The sequence below is a fragment of the Xenopus tropicalis genome, chromosome 6 (assembly GCF_000004195.4).
Source record: "Xenopus tropicalis strain Nigerian chromosome 6, UCB_Xtro_10.0, whole genome shotgun sequence".
In the NCBI taxonomy this organism is placed as follows: Eukaryota; Metazoa; Chordata; class Amphibia; order Anura; family Pipidae; genus Xenopus; species Xenopus tropicalis.
Genome location: NC_030682.2, coordinates 125460454 through 125472537, shown reverse-complemented (window position 1 = coordinate 125472537; position 12084 = coordinate 125460454). Strand labels below are relative to the sequence as shown.

General features: G+C 43.3%; 1 protein-coding gene across 3 annotated transcripts in view; it reads right to left on the bottom strand.

Moving 5' to 3' along the window:
• The window catches only part of wwp1 (WW domain containing E3 ubiquitin protein ligase 1), a 66876-nt gene extending 58372 nt beyond the window's left edge, over positions 1-8504 (bottom strand). For 2 of the 3 annotated variants that reach the window (XM_012964151.3, XM_012964150.3), the window contains exon 1: positions 8344-8504. The gene's annotated coding sequence lies outside the window, so the exon portion shown is untranslated. 3 annotated transcript variants of the gene reach the window in all.
• Positions 8505-12084: the final 3580 nt, after the last annotated feature.

Here is a 12084-nt window from a genome sequence, read left to right as displayed (position 1 = left end):
TCTTTAGAGCCTGGTAACTTGGTTATGGAAATAGGGACAAGAAGGAAGTTTTTAACAACTATGTTTCTGTTCACATCAAAGAGTTTCTAAAAGCTTCCATTTCCATTGTACCACTAATGTTCTGCCATTAAAAAAGCTACAATAAAGTACAACTTTCCCAGAAACCTGGCCAGTATAGAGGATTATGGTGCTCATACACTGGCCAATAAAAGCTGCAAAACCGGTCTGGCGTGAGTCAGCAGCTAATTGGCCCATGTATGGGGCCCTCTGACAGACCTGCCCAACATATCTGGCTAGAAATCAGCCAGATATCAAATGGATAGGTCTGGTTTTCCCTTTGTGACAAGGACCGCATTGGATCTTTAATGCGGTCCTCTCCCTATGGCCTACATTAATCTTCATGATGATCCAACAATCAGATCAGTCTGATAGACTGCCCAGTTCAGGTCAGTGTTATTATCCTGTCTCTTTACCCAGTTGTTATTGTTAAAATTTTAAATCCATTTAAAAATGGACCCTATTCTCATCTAGGAAACTCATAAGCCTCAAGGAGGCCCATACAGGCTACAATTACAATATTTCCCATGACCATTGGTGGTAGGAAAAATCATTTGTCCACTCTACTAGCGTTAAGAGCTGAATCGTCAGATATGCAGGTAAAAACAATGGAATTCTTTACCCCATGTGATTATTCAGCATTAACGTTACAATGCTGCACACCTTCAAAGGCACCCAATCAAAATTCTCAGTCCTGCCTGATCAACCGATATCCAAGGCTTTTACCAATATCGTTCACCTCGCCTCCCACCATACATGTATCAATTATCATACAAAACATACAGTTCATAAAGTTCAGTTTTGAATAATATCGATGCGTGTATGGCCACCTTTACTTCTACAGTGAGAAGGCTTCTAGAATGCATATTATGACATTAAGTTGATGGTACACAAAGTATATATTATTTCAATGAACCACAATACTGAAAAATATGTGCCAGCCATGCCATAAAAATACGAATTTATTAAAACATTATGAAAAATTAAGTTTTCTGAATAATAACCATAGAGTCCAAAGCTGTAATAAAATAGAAATTTTCTATCTGCACTTTGTAGGTATGGTGCAACAGGGGAAAAGATTACCCTGATGTAGTAACCATAGATGTTTGCTTTCAAAACTCTAAATGCAGCTGAGCGGCAAAAGATAACTTGCAGTTGGTTGCTAGGGGTTCCTGGTCCAAGACAAAACGTTCCCCTTGTGGCAGAATAAACCTCTCGTGTTTGATAAAGATGTAGCCCTCAGTGGGAAATAACAACATACGTGGTAATCCTGGCTGCAGGTTAGTTCTAAACACAGACACAAATGCTGTACAATTATCGATACAGCTAACAACAGATCAGATTAATAACCAAGAGGTGACATGGTGGTTAGCACAAGAGCACTGCAGAACTGGGGTCCTGTTTTCATGCCAACCTGTACTCTAAGGGGCATATTTATTATGCACACATCGCCAGGCTTTGCCGTGTAAAAATGGCGTAAAAACGCCGTAATTGTTTTACGCATTTTTTCTTCCACCGGAACTTATGGAAAATAACGGCGTAATATCCGGCATTCAGGTGGCGATCTTTTCCATTTATTTTACACAGCTTTTTACTCCGTTCTTTCGGTGAATTAGTTTTACACAGCATAATAAATACACCCCTTAATGTGGGGAGTCTGCATGCCACCTAAACACCTCCATGGGTTTCCTAACAGGCAGGTTATTTGGCTCCATATGAAACTGACCCCAAATCTATAATGTGCTGTGTAGTTACACTATTCTTTAAATGGATATATTCTGAATAAGCTATAAAGCAGGATTCCTGACTTATGAATCAGGACACAAATATGGGTCCCAATGCTGGTTAGGTTGGGTCACCATAGTATCCCTGAGGATTCCTAGCATATAAATCGTGGGCCATTTTGCTATACCTATGAACTATGAAATGCCTCCTAAGGCTAATTCTATGGAGAGATTAGTTGCCCGCGATAAATCTCTGCAACTGTGGCTGACTAAGCGCTCAAAAACACCTATTTACCAGCAACAAATTGACTTGGTGGTGGAAAGGATTACACATTGCTTAATTTTTCCAAAGTCGAACAAAGTTTCCTCCAGCAGCAACTTTGCAAAACAAACTGCTGCGTATGCCTCTCCACCAGCGATTCACTTTGTTGCCGGTGGAAAGGCATCTTGGAGAGATTAGCCCCGTAGTAGCAGAGATTTATCACGGGCAATTATTTTCTCTGTGGGGCATTAGCCTAACAAAAGATATTAGTCACTAAAATCAGATTCATAAATGTTTATAAACCAATATCTTGGTCACACAGTTGATTACCCAACTAATTTTGGTCTCCCTAGAAACAGGTTAAGAACCTTGCCTTGGGCAACAGAGAGCGGCTAGTTACCAGGGGCTGCAAAAAAATGCCCCTGGCAATTTTAAGAGCCAAATTTCTGTTTTTAAAATGGAAATTCTGCTCTTCTAGTGCAGAGAGCTCAATAGCGCTCTCTGCACTAGTTACGTGCCCCCCCAGGACCTGCTTCGACGTGGAAGAGCACAGAGCAGGTAAGGGGAGAGGGGTTGTCTCCTGAGACAGCAGCCCCAGAAATGCCGCTGGTTAAGAGCCACTGCTAAAAAAAAAAGTGCTTCTTTTTGCTGGGAAACAACAACATGTAATATTATTTAAAGGGGCACTGATAAGGGGAAAAGCATATCAAAATACATTTGTCCTTGCCTGGGAAAGTGTATTTCATGGCACTAATATGACTACATAGTAAAACTGCAAGGTCAGTGTAAAAAAAGACAAAGTTATCAAGGTCAGCCCTTCCAAAATACTGAGCAAACTATTGCACAGTCTATTCCAGTTCTTTTGCTGGCAATAAAAAAAAATCTTAATGGCAAGAATACAAGATACGCACTGCTGCCTGGAGAGGTCAATGCCTGAATGAGCTATTACAGGGGCTAGATGAGCCACTGATCAGTAAGGCCTATGGCACAGAGTTTGTTCAGAAAAATGCCTTTTACTGCACACACAAGGTGGGTTTCGGTCAGAAACTGCTTTCAGACCCCTGCTCCTTCTATACTTACAACACTGTAAACAATTAGCTTTTGGGAAAGTTCTTGCAAGCTGAACTGGAAGCAAGCTGTTTATAGCAAACATATATGTTAACAAGTAACCCTCAACAACTGTAGAACTGCTGCCTGCAGGCCATTCCATAGCACCGAAGAACTACTCGCATTGTGTGCATTGTGGCAAAGAACAAAATATGTACACAGAAATTTTCAAAGATGCTGGATTTTTATCTGCCATCTGTTTACTCCATAAGGACCAATGAAAAAGCACCACTCCATGGTACTGGGGAACAACTTGGAAATGCAGTATGGGAACATATGCCTAGGGCAGGGGTGGGCAAACTTTTTGGCTCACGGGCCACATTTACTCACCCCCGGGCCGGACCGGGCCAGGGCGGGCCCCCTTCTCTCTTTAATTCTGGCACGCCAATGACACCAAGTCTCGCGTGATGAGACTTGGCGTCGTCGGCGGGCCGGATTAAAAAGGCAAAGGGGCCGGATGTGGCCCGCGGGCCGTAGTTTGCCCACCCCTGGCCTAGGGTGATTGAAAGGTGCAGAAGATGGTTATGAGGTCCATTTGCCAGACAACACTATGTACAGTTCTACCCAACTATATAACCAATGATATCTGTGAAGTTTTGACCTTAATGACATTCTATAGTACAGGTATGGGATCCATTATCCAAAAACCCGCTATCCAGAAAGTTCAGAATTACAGAAAGACCATCTCCCTTAGACTCCATTAGAAGCAAATAATTCAATAGGTGTGTGCCAGGCCTGTCCAAAGATTTTTTTGTGGGGAGGCCCAGTGTGGCGTTATTATGCCACTGATTGTTTAAAAGTATTTGCACAATTCGTTTCAGGTGAAGCAGGAAATAAGGGGTGGCTTTAAATGCGTGATACCATATTCCAAGCTACAAAAAATTGAAATCCCCCTAAAACTGTTTGCAAAAGCTTTACAGAAATTAAGGGAACTGTAATGGTTTTTTTTTTTCTTACCAAGACTTTTGTACAGTACAGTACTTCTGTTTACATTGCCTCATCCAAGCCTTATCTCTTTCACTAATCTGGCCATATACATGAAGATTCTCTCATTTGGCAAGGTTGGCCTGCCTGGCCATAGCAATTGGAGGGACTAATACATGGGTACTACATAAGTTGCCAAATCAGTGTAAAGGGGCTGAATCGCTATCTTAAATCTGCCTGTGTATGCCCACCTTAAGGTTAGCGTCCCATAAGGCATTGTCTCTGTCAGTGAGTTATCACCAATCCACTACAATTCTCATTTTAACTCAAAAAATACTTAAGGCTGATGCCACACGTGGCGTTTTTACGCGGCGTTTTTTCTCAGTCTAAAAACGCTGCACAAGCCACACATGGCGTTTTTCAGCCTAGAACTGGTGACGTAAGCAAATCCCGTTGCCATGGTGCTAATAGTGCGAAATAGCAAAAAACGCCGCGTATTTCCGCTAGGTCTGGCAGCTGCCTTTGCGTATCCATAGGAATAGCTTGCTTTGCAAGTACTGGCGTATTTCAGCCAACGCTTGAAAAATCCGTGCTTAGGCGTTTTCTAGCGTATTTCCGCTTTGTGTGGTTTGCTGCGCGTCTTTTCAAGCTATTTCTATGGATGATGATATCAGGCGTTTTTCAGCCGCCGAGAGAATTAGAAAATACGCAGCGTAAAAACGCCACGTGTGGCATCAGCCTAAGTGTTCATTTTCAGCCCGAAATCTGTGCTGTTTTTGAGCACTGACAAGCGATGGCTAGTGCTTATTGAACAGGGCAGATCAGCCACAGGCATTCCAACAAACAGTGTAACAGATGTTTAACAGTCATTCACTATGTAATTCTGTTCTGTCTTGTGGGACACTGTCTCCAATGTCTCTCTCTCATAAAAATACTGAAAAAAAATATGTAAGTTTGCATATTTTGTTCTAGGTGGACTCAGTAATTCTGGTATTCTTCATATGCTTTGCCCACTGTCTCCTTGTTATCCAATATAACCTACTTGATAAGGACATATACACTGACTGTTTGGAATAAGTTACCACAAAGGGGTTTAGCCATTGTTAGAATGTAGTAATAAGACCAGTTTCAGACAGTATTCCCAAGACTCCTTGTGGGAGTGTATGAGGATGGGCTGTTCATTTATTTACCAAACTAAAGTTTCAATCAACTGGGGACAAAGGTTTTTAATAGTATTTTCAGCACAAATGGCCAAAACTAAATACATTTTTATCCACAATGAACCAACCAACCAACATAACCTTTCTTCCTTTCAAAATAACAGTGATACATGATCAGTAAACACATTTGTCATGACATGGCACACATTTACAAGTCATATTAGGTTAAGTAACCTGTTGAAGGCCCTGAGAAGGCTGGTGACCATTAATACAACTTCTAGGGCAAAGTACTACTATATATTTTTCGTTATTTATTTTATTCAATAATCTGACAATGGGGGGGGGTAGTATGGCAAGAATGAACAACTTGGACAAGCTTTATGGAAATGATATAGAAATAACACCTATGGAAAGTTTGAAATAAAGGTGTCCAACTTTTTTACCTATAGAAAACATTTAAATAAAAAGAGTTGGCAGCAACGCAAGCATGAAAAAAGTTCCAAGGGGGTGCCAAATAATGGCATATTTGGCTCTGTGTGGCAGTACACATGGCCTTTGTGCCTCCAAGTAAGAAATTCAAAAATGAACACCTGCTTTGAGGCCACTGGAAGCAATATCAAAGGGATTAGGGGAGCAACATGGTTGGGAAACACTGGTAGCTAAAGTACGATGCACTTGGTCCAAAGTAAATTTCACAAAAGATAAACAAAAGACAACGGCATACCTGGCGGGGAGTGCTTGGACAAAAAAAGGGTAGACTAAGCAGAGAGAATGCAATTAAGGGTGAAGACACAATGACCTACTACCGGTAGTAGCAGCTACTTGTCATGGCTACTAAAATGGACAATGCTGATCATTTACTGATAATTGTCTCTACATGTGTTTTAGCAGAGGCAATTCTCAGTATTGTCTATGGCAGGGGTAGCTGCTACTAAGTAGCTCTGTGTGTCTTCACCCTAAAGGTGCACAGGCGCAAGACAACACTGAGTTGGCAAAAAAGGTGGAGTGGCAGTATACCCCCCTTGCACAGCACAAGCTCAATACACAGGGCTTGTGCTGAACATACTTTGTTTTGGAGTGCAAAGTGACCTTTTGTAGTTTGCTTTACTTTTGCCTCTATTTGGGTAAGAGTCTTTACTTTTGCATCCTTTACTATATTTGCATAAGGGAGTACCCTCTATTAATTGTTGTTTTCTGAACATACTTTTTTTGCCTATTGTTTTAATCATGAAAAATCTCAATATGGACATTACATGGACACTGAGAAGACACCACAGAGGTGGCACATAAATGGATACAGATGGCAAGGAGGGTGAAGCTAAATGTGAGCATTACACATGGAGACAAGAAAGACACCACAGAGGTGGGAAATACATGGATACACTTGGCAAGGAGAGTGAAGCTAAATGTGAGCATTACACATGGAGACAAGGAAGACAAAACAGAGGTGGCACATACATGGATACACTTGGCAAGGAGGGTGAAGCTAAATGTGGGCATTACACATGGAGACAAGAAAGACACCACAGAGGTGGCACATACATGGATACACTTGGCAAGGAGATTGCAGCTAAATGTGAAGAGTGCACAAAGACACAAAGAAGACACCACAGAGGTGGCACATACATGGATACACTTGGCAAGGAGGGTGAAGCTAAATGAGAGCATTACACATAGAGACAAGGAAGACACCACAGAGGTGGCACATACATGGATACACTTGGCAAGGAGAGTGAAGCTAAATGTGGGCATTACACATAGAGACAAGGAAGACACCAGAGGTGGCACATACATGGATACACTTGGCAAGGAGAGTGAAGCTAAATGTGGGCAATACACATAGAGACAAGGAAGACACCACAGAGGTGGCACATACATGGATACACTTGGCAAGGAGGGTGAAGCTAAATGAGAGCATTACACATAGAGACAAGGAAGACACCACAGAGGTGGCACATACATGGATACACTTGGCAAGGAGGGTGAAGCTAAATGTGAAGAGTGCACAAAGACAAAAGGAAGACACCACAGAGGTGGCACATACATGGATACACTTGGCAAGGAGGGTGAAGCTAAATGTGGGCATTACACATGGAGACAAGGAAGACACCACAGAGGTGGCACATACATGGATACACTTGGCAAGGAGGGTGAAGCTAAATGTGAAGAGTGCACAAAGACACAAGGAAGACACCACAGAGGTGGCACATACATGGATACACTTGGCAAGGAGGGTGAAGCTAAATGTGGGCATTACACATGGAGACAAGGAAGACACCACAGAGGTGGCACATACATGGATACACTTGGCAAGGAGGGTGAAGCTAAATGTGGGCATTACACATGGAGACAAGGAAGACACCACAGAGGTGGCACATACATGGATACACTTGGCAAGGAGGGTGAAGCTAAATGTGAAGAGTGCACAAAGACACAAGGAAGACACCACAGAGGTGGCACATACATGGATACACTTGGCAAGGAGAGTGAAGCTAAATGTGAGCATTACACATGGAGACAAGGAAGACACAACAGAGGTGGGAAATACATGGATACACTTGGCAAGGAGAGTGAAGCTAAATGTGAGCATTACACATGGAGACAAGGAAGACACAAAAGAAGTAGCACATACATGGATACACTTGGCAAGGAGGCTGCTGCTATACACTATACATGGATATGGGCAGATTTGGCAGCGGCACTAGGAGGGTACAGGGTTCAAGTCATATGATGAATGAAGTCAGGCTAGCATTAGCCCACCTGTGACACAATAACCAGAAGCCCCTGATGAAAGGAAACAGCTAGCGAGATATCCGGTGGCCCTTAAGGCCATAGAGATGTGAGCGAGTACTGAGACCGGAGAATAGCGGATCGCAACAAACCACGACAATGAAAGGCTTGAGAGAAAAACGCAAAGCGGGGAATGGGATCACCGACAGCAGCGCAAAGCACTAGTGGTATTGCCCGTAGCTAATGCCAGGCGGAGACAAGGAATAGTAGCCTAGGGGCAAGGAGCAGAACAAGCAGTGTGTGGCACCGACATGCCCTCATACACTGCTGCGGGAAACCTATCGACTTCACCAACCAGCTGACACAGCTGCCAACATACCGGGGCGGATGTCCCGTCCTCGGCCTCCCCTCCCCTCCCCGGGCCGCCTCTTCCTCCTTCCGAGCTCCCGTCCGATTCACACGCTGCCAGCTCCGGGCACCACTGCGGCCGTCTCACAGAGCTTCCCCGGACTCCGCCCCCTCGCGTCATCAAACTCCCGCCCAGGAAACGTCACGTGTCTCCCACCTACCAGCAATAACACGGGGCGTGGCCATGTCGTGACAGGATTGGGACAAGCTTTGCGTGACGTCACCTATATAATTCTCTGGCTAAACCCGCATTAATCTGTATGAGTTTAGTTTGATGCTCCTCTTTAGACTAGGCCAGGAGGGACATGTTAAAGTTGTTGTTAAAGTTTAAATCAACTTTTTGTGTTTCAGGCAGCATTAGTTTATGGCTTTTTACTGCTCCAAGTGTATCAGCAGGGACACTTTCAGGGTTGCTATTCTACCAGTGGTAAAACACATGCTAAAGCTGGGACCAGTATAACAGTGCCATTGCGTGTCATTGCACTGATCCACCCTAATTGTTCATCCCTTTTCAGACCAGAAGCTGCCCTCTGCCCAACATGCCAATTCTCTTCTGCTCATATTATCACCCTGGGCCTTTACAGCATCACCCCACCCCCCTTGTCACCCCAGCCCAGCAGGTTAAATCATTTTTAAAAGTTGCAAACCCTATGCACTTGCCATTAGAAGCAGTAAGGGTAAAGACTCCAGCACCCCACTTGGCACTGGCACTTAGGGTGAAGACACATGGAGCTACTAGTAGCAGCTACTTGTCACAGCTGCAAAAATAGACAATGCTGATCATTTACTGATAACTGTCTCTACATGTGTTTTAGCAGAGGCAATTCTCAGTATTGTCTGTGGCAGGGGATTTTCTGGCGTTTAGTAGCTGTGACAAGTAGCTGCTACTAAGTAGCTCTGTGTGTCTTCACCCTAACAGGTAGTAGTCAAAACACACCATGTTGTCTGTACTAAGATCTAAATAAGTCTTGGCATTACAAATAAACTGAGGCTGAGACAGTCCTCTAACAACCTCAAATAAAGCACCGGTCTATGCAATTCACAGCAGTCACTACGGGTTTTGCCAGAATATTTGCCATTCCAGCACTACCCCAAGTGCCATTAGCCTTAAAGTGATACTGGCGCTAAGGGCTGTGACAGACGGGAAGATTAGTCGCCGCGTGACAAATCTCCCTTGTTGCGGGCGACTAATCACCCCGATATGCCATCCCACCGGCTTGAATGTAAATCGCCAGTGGTATGGCATATGCGGCGACGCGATTTCCCGAAATCGCACAAGTTTCCTCTCAAGGCAACTTCCGCAGTTTTCGGAAATCGCAACGCCGCATATGCCATACCACTGGCGATTTACATTCAAGCCTGTATGATGGCATATCAGAGAGATTAGTCGCCCGCAACAAGGGAGATTTGTCACGGGCAACTAATCTCCCCGTCTACCACGGCCCTAAGTAACTGTTACTTGGCAGTCCCCTCACAGAGGAACATGGGGGATCAGATAGTAGGTAATGTAATGTAAAAGTATTGGGCAAATACTTTTAAGATAATGAATGATAGATGTAAAAAAAGATTTAATTTCTGGTGTCAGTATCACTTTAATGATAAACAACCAGTACTATTGATAAGGGATTGTGGGCTATAAGCAAAAACAGACCCCACATGTTTCAGGTCAACCTGCACATCACAACAAGAGGGGGTGTCATTTTTATTAGCTCCAGATTTTTGTGTGAGGGAATCAACTGTGCTATAGTGCAACATATTCAACGCTTTTGAAACAAACCGGCATATTTTGTTGCTAAGCCTTTGCCTCATATGGCATGTGTGCTAAAGGGGCTGTGGAGAGTGTTGCATTTAGAGGATGGGATTAGAAAAGTATGTTCCTTACCCCACGCTGGCTATCATCTTCTTAAAATAATGCACCAACCTGTAGTAGTTTTCACCTAAACATTGTGCCAACATATTGTTCTGGTGTCCCAGAACAAAATAGCAAAGAAACAGGATAAATAATACAATCACCTCATGTGTGGTTCATTTACTAATAGGCAGAGGCGGGCCAAGTGGGCCAGGCACCCTAGGCGACCCAGCCAGCCACCTTGGCCCCACCACTTCCCCCTCCCCGCGCATGCACAAAAATGCGCACACACCAGGACGCCCCAGAGGGGGGAGCGTGGCATGCAAGGCGCGCAGATGCAGTGCAGGGAGGGAGCACATGGGAAATCAAATGTGGGGGAAAGCGATCCTGGACTAGGGGTGGCAGCAGAGGTACCTGCCTAGCGCCCCCTCACACCCTAGGCAGGCAGGGCCACCATCAGAAACTTTGGGACCCAGCAAAAGTTATTTATATGGGGCCCCCCATGAACACAAGCACACAGTACCAACATTTTAGATACGCCCCTTGTGTGCACAATATAAACAGCTGTTTATATAAAGAGTTCCATTGATTAATGTCGTAAGAAGTCATTCAGTTTATAGGGGGGCAGTGGAGTTTGCCCTAAGTTTAACCCCTTCCCACCTACCTGCCCCTGCTCTGTGCTGTCATCACTTGATATGTTACTTAAGTTTTTGCATAAATTACGTAAACTGCGTAAGCTTAGGTGCCCAATGATATTGCTTTGGGGTCCAATAACCAGTCATTCCCCTGTTGCAAAATTCATGAAGAATAGTAGATAGGTCCCAATGTAAACAGCTGATGTTACTCTATAATAAGCAGTTCATATAAATAGTTAAAATTAACAATGAATGTGCTAATAGGGGGGCAGTGGAATTACCTTAAGTATTTGCGGAAGTTACGTAAAGTGCATAAATTTTGGCGTAACCTTATGCGTAACTTAGTACTTTGTGTAATCTTCGCACCACAACCAGGCCCCTTTACAAAAGAAGATTTCATAGGGCCCGGCACAACTGTACCCCCTCTTCCCAACCTGATGGCGGCCCTGTAGGCAGGTACCTCTTCTGCCTACCCCTAGTTCCGGCCCTGCTAATGGCAGCTGTGCACTAGTGCAGTAACTCATAGCGACTAATGAAAAGTTTGGTTTCATTATTCTTCCTGCAACTTGCTGAACATAGCCAATCACTGATTGGTTGCTATGAGTTACTGTCTAGGTGCAGACTTGTCCAATGTTAATAAATATACCCCACAAATGAGTGTGATTTTATTATTACACAATATTATTATTATTACTATGCCACATTATATATATATATATGTATATATATATACAGTATATATATATATATATCATCATTTATTTATATAGCGCCAGCAAATTACTCAGTGCTTTACATTAATTTATAATGAACAGGGATCTTACAATAATTTGATGAACAAGTGTTTACAGAATAAGAATAGGATCAGAGGCCCTACTTGCAAGAGCTGATTACCCTTTTCACTGTAATAATAAAACAGCACCCTGCACTCAATGGTATTTAAGCTGCGTGAATCCGTTTTGGTGGCAAAACAATCCTATTGGGTTTATTTCATGTTTACATATTTTGAACAGATTCGGATCACCATACCTTAAAGGAACAGTAACACCAAAAAATGAAAGTGTATAAAAGTAACTAAAATATATAAACTAAAATATGCTGCTGCCCTGCACTGGTAAAAGTTGTGTGTTTACTTCAGAAAGTCTACTATAATTTATATAAATAAGCTGCTATGTAGCCATGGAGGCAGCCATTCAAAGGAGAAAAGGCACAGGTTACATAGCAGATA